A 5409-nucleotide genomic window follows, 5' to 3' on the forward strand; every position below is an offset into this window, starting at 1 on the left:
ATCTCAGACCCAAAGCCCATCTGCTGAAAAGGAGCACCCCAGAGAAAAGGCCCTTGTTCTCTGGAAACCCTTGGCTGGAGGAATACCCCCTCATACTCCAGTAGCCCCCTGCTCATATTGGTCCAGCCCTGGGGAAGCTGAATAGCCTCCAGCAGCATGGACCGGAAAGTATTCCAAGTTAGGCATGCAGACCTGTCAAGAAACCATGTATCCTTTCCTCAACAGTGGCTATAGCAAATATTTAGGATCCTGGCACAGGATATGACACAAGACTATTTAACTTGCCCACAGATCAGTTTAAAGCCAGCCAGTACTAAGAATGCAATTTCCTGTTAATCCTTGGTTTCCTTTTGCGATATACTTTTCACCTGTGTACCTTCAACTGCCTTTGTACTTCTCATCACTTTCAGAATGTTCAACCTCTAAAAGGCAATTCAGCACCAAGAATTTAAGCATATGCAGGCTGGAGACTAACAAAAGTTTTTGTCACACCATACTTGGCATCTTCTTTTTTTTTTTTTCATTTTTCTTTTTTTCTTTTTGTCTGGAGGCATCAGATTAAATAATCCATTCAGTTTGAATTTAAACACATTAACCTGACCAATTTTTGAAAATCTTATGAGTGGCAGGAGCCTGACTTTTCAACATCCATGATCACCATTGTTCTACAGTATTACCTGGGGTCAAAATGAAGATTTAAGAGTACTTAATGAAACATATTTTTCCTGCAGCCTATATGTTTAAAAAGTGACATCATTACATCTCTTTAAAGTTCTGAGAAGCAACAATTCAATGTGATTAAATACTGGCCCATTTCAATCCCTGACTGATACAAAATCCATATTCTATTTATCTATTTCATATTACTTCCTCATTTGATCAAAGAATAAGTGTACAATCATGTAACTTTCCTTCCTGTCATTCTGCCAATACCTCACTATTTCATGCCACACACATTTGGTTCAATAGCAATTTTCTATTATCTCCAAAACCTCACTCCCACTTATGGCAAGAGGGTCTTAAGCATAAAGTTGAGACACAAAATTTCTGCAGCAGGCAAAGCAGATAGGTTCCTAAAATACCACTGAACTGATGTCACCATACTCTGCCTTTAAATATTCTTTTTTTCCTAACATTAGAAGGTGATGATTAAATTCCCTGATGACTGATCACAACACAATGTAATGCAAGCAATAAAGTAGTTTCTGTTCATAGCTTTAATTTCAATACCCAACAAAAAAATTCAGTGAGTCAGAAAATTTTAAGCAAAGCTTAGTCCTTTTGATCAAATTATAGTACTGCTCTCATCAAAGGCTATGATGTTAGAGTGACCCATCTCTTCCTTCCTCAGGTATTCATATGAATTCAAGATTATGTTGCTTGCATTTATTTTATGCTTTGGTTGGAGGAACAGGACAGGAATTTCCAATCTCAGGATATAGCTATCAGACAAAAATGAGATAAAAAGAAAAATGTCTTTTTCAGGAAAATGAGTGGGGACAGATGAAAAATGTGTAGATTCACTTAAAAGAGCAGAATTAATAATTATCACACTATTTCCTTTAATCTCTCCATGTTGAAAAGCAAACAGAGCATGTTATTTTCACACATCAGAATTTGTTTTTACTGCAACTACCAACAACAGTTGTTGATGGAAAAGGGGGCAAAATAAGGTGACTTTAAAAGCATTCCTTCCTAAAGAACCATGCAAAAGTTATCAGGGTATAAAACTAAAATAATGGCCTGCCATAACTTTACCTCCAAATTTGGTAATAAAATTTGATGAGAGTAATACATCTGCATTCTAAAGCAGCAGCGTTCAGTCCTTTTGTTTTCACTCACTCAGAAAAAAAGAAAACAAAACCTGTATCTTAGCTGTGCTGGTACCTTCTGCCACGTTCAAGTGAAATTTCAGTAGATCAGGATGACTGTATGGCCAGTCATGGACATGGACAACAAAATCACTAACTTCTTTATATCTGTTGCCCAAATAGCAAGACAATAAGTTAAATTTTTATCTCTTCTTCCTTTCATTCAAATTTCATGGCCACTGTGCCACATACTCCAGTCTCTCTTCATGTGTGCATCAGCAAAATCTACTGCCACAGAAATATGTTGCAAGCACACACCTCCTCAGACACTCATGTTTTTCTCTGAGACACACTATTCTGCCAAAAGGCAAAAGCAAACAGTAGTGTCATGCCAGCCTGCACTGGAGGCTCCAGTGGCATGGAGCACTGGACAGATAGCCAGGCTCAGAGAGCAGAGCAGCAGAGCCTCAGTGTCAGCGTGATTGAATTGCTGTCCCTGCCCTTAAATCACTCTCTTTGCACTCCAGCCTTGCAGGAAGTAGGATGTGTGGAAGCCATAGATGAATGTAGTTTTTCAGCACCTTATATCAGCATGCCAAGAGCCACACTGTGAGAAGCGGAGCAGCAAGTATAAATAAAGGAAGCTGCAGAATCGCTAGTGAGAAACAAAGCAGTCCCCAAAGTCAGAGGTTTGACCCCAAAAACTTCAGCTGTGTATTTACTTTTGCATTTCCCTACTTTTTGAGCACTTGCTATGAGTAAGTCTCTGGTGGGAGAGGTGACAGCAGGTGTGGCCAGGGTGTCACACAGCCTGTTGGATGTCTGCTCCTCCAAACCTGTGGAAGCAGGGACTGTGCAGTGCAAGCATATACGCAGAGGCACAGTTATCTACAGAGAATTTGGGCTGACCATGCTTGATATTTGCCATGTGGCCAGCAGAGCTGAGGCATACATCTGGGAGAAAATATGCAGAAGATCCTTTGAGAAAGCAGTGGCCCAATGAATAAAGGAGATGTAATCATCCAGCTGCTCCCAGTTTGACTCTTCTCACTTTTAGCTGGCTGCTGCACAGCACCCCAAGGCAGTCCTTTCCCCTGCCATTCCAGCACCTGAGATCTACACTTGCCAGAAAAAGAGGGCTCTAGAGACTTGACCCCTCCTAACACAGGAAGGAGCTGGGCCACTGTGCAGGCTGCCTGCTCCACCTCCATCCCTGTGGGGGCAGGGACAGCATTTGCACCATTTTGCAAAACTGTCACACCGTGTTGTTACATTACAATGTGCAACCATCAAACAGTTTGTTCAATTCCTTCTTGATTAAATTCAGCTTCATTAAACCTAAATAATGTCTCTGTTTGGTTTTAACAGCAACTATATTTCCATTCTAAGTGTCTTTCTGAATATCTTCTTCCCCTTTTAGACCTTTCTGTGACCTCAGAGTGTATTCATGTCCCATTCCATTTTTTATTTCCTTTCTCAGTCTTTTTCTTTCCATGCAGGCAGCTTCCTCCCTATGAACTTTGTTGAAGCATCTCTCTGGTTCCTGCCTTTCAGTATCTCCAGGGGTCTGATTGTGCATGCAGCCCTTGAAGCTGAATCAAACAGGCACCTTTGTCCTGAGACGATGGAAAGTTAGCTGCTTTGATTCCTGTTGCTATTGCATGCAGCAGATAAAAGTGGCAATGCTTAGACAAAGCAGGCATTTTCCTGGTGATTGTATAACTCTGCTCAGGTTCCATTTTTACACAAACATGATCTTTCTGCACACATTACCTACATCACCTAATTATCATTCGTTCAATACATTAATTTGCATTTAGCATACAGTGTGCATGCTAACAGGCTACAGTGCAAATGAGAGGGAAGGGATATGTCAAAAGAAAAATCTACAGGTACCTGAAATATGCAGAAGAAGCCAGAATAAATGCAGCTTCATCTCTCCTCACCAAATCGACAGGCTGAGCACAAAGGTGTACTGGCAGCAATACCTGCCTAATTGCCCCTCAGGGATTACTGCATCCTCTCCATGCACCTTGCTCCTGTAACCTGGGCAAGATACCCCATATGAGAAATGCCTGCTTTTAAATACCTGGAGACTTTAGTAATGAAACATATTTTCAGTGAAAAGACCGCTGCCAGAACAGGAAAGAATATTGGAGTAAATGATAAAGACATGGTGGAATACAGCGTGCTGGTTATGCAGGTATGCAGAGACTGAAGCAGGGGAGCTCTGCCCTCCTTTTCACTCATCAGCACATCTTTCCTTTCCATCTCTCTTAGCGAATGTCCTTGAATTCTTCTTACAGGTACGTTAGTACCATGGGAGAACAAGGAAGTTTACTTTAAAGCTGTTTTAAAAGCTTTTATTTTAATGATACCTTGAGCCAACAGGGGTCTGCTTTCTGTTTTGGTTGCATGTATAATCTGAAGGGATTAATGTGGTGCTGATTGCTAGGCTAAACTGGATCAAAAAATGTTAAAGCATAATGTACCCTCTCTAATGTTTAATAATAGCTGTAGTCGTTGGTATTCCTGGCATTTTAGACTCTTTATTCGTTTTGGTAGCAATATAATCATTCAGTGTTATAATTGCTCCTATGTTACCTTAGATGACTTTTGGAAAAGCAGGAGCTTTTATATGTTGCCAGTCTCCAAAGTGAGGAACTGGAAAGACTTAAAGCAAATTTTGACCAGAGCTGAGAGGGCTGCTACTCTGTACAGTTTCCTTACACTAGAATAATTTTGTTGCAAAAATTGAGGGTTTTATTTGTAGGTGAAATGAAGAAAATCACTTTGTTTGGTGAACTGTTATTAGAGAATCTGCAGAGAAAGTAGAGAGAAGATTTTTTTTTTTTTTCACAAAGCAGATCATTCCATGGGTTGGCTTACAGCACATCTCTTCAAGACTATATTAGCAAAGAGACAGGGAGAGCAATCTGGCAGGGGCCAAGGGGAAAAGTCTATCAACCAGTGAGTGAGTGGGTGGGAACTTCTTAAACTCAAATTGCACTTGATCAAAAAATGTCTTGCAGTTACCCCAGAGGTGAGTATAACTGACACAGCTGAGAAGCTAGGAAGCACAAGTCGAAATGAGGGGGAATCTAAACATTTTTTTTTAATCATGCCTGATCAAATAGCTTTAATCATTATGTTTCAGCCTGACATGATAGCAAAGAGAAAATGTGAAGAGCAAGTATTTACCATTGAAAAGTCAATTCCTCTGTCACTAGCTCTGGCAATAGTATCACTATAATTATGAGTTTAATATCTGAAATTCGTTGATTTCATATTTGCATGCATGTATGCTAACTAAAATTAATTAATTTTAATTGCATACACCAATTACAACATCAGGCTCATTTTCCAACATATTATTCCTTGCTGATTACATATCCTCTAAGATTGCTTTAATTTTTCATTTTGTGCTTTAAAGTCAAAGAATAATATGTATTTCTAATTAAGCTCACTTACATATCTCACTGCTGATTAAATCACTATTTAATATTTTATAACACAAGCCACCTTTAATTTCCCCCACTGAGAGCAAAAGCCTTGCAAACACTTTTTCTTTCTCTCTCTGTCTCACCGACCTTGCCAG

General features: G+C 39.7%; 1 protein-coding gene and 1 long non-coding RNA gene across 2 annotated transcripts in view; one reads left to right on the plus strand and one right to left on the minus strand.

Annotated features, from left to right (window-relative positions):
• Positions 1–5409, minus strand: part of ARPP21 (cAMP regulated phosphoprotein 21) — a 372912-nt gene that overhangs the window by 305291 nt on the left and 62212 nt on the right. The window lies entirely within an intron of this gene.
• Positions 3709–5409, plus strand: part of LOC140682648 (uncharacterized) — a 31159-nt gene continuing 29458 nt past the window's right edge. The window contains exon 1 of the long non-coding RNA XR_012054631.1: positions 3709–4117. This is a non-coding gene — a long non-coding RNA (uncharacterized lncRNA). The remainder of the gene's footprint in view (positions 4118–5409) is intronic.

This window comes from Taeniopygia guttata, chromosome 2 (assembly GCF_048771995.1).
Source record: "Taeniopygia guttata chromosome 2, bTaeGut7.mat, whole genome shotgun sequence".
Lineage (NCBI taxonomy): Eukaryota > Metazoa > Chordata > Aves > Passeriformes > Estrildidae > Taeniopygia > Taeniopygia guttata.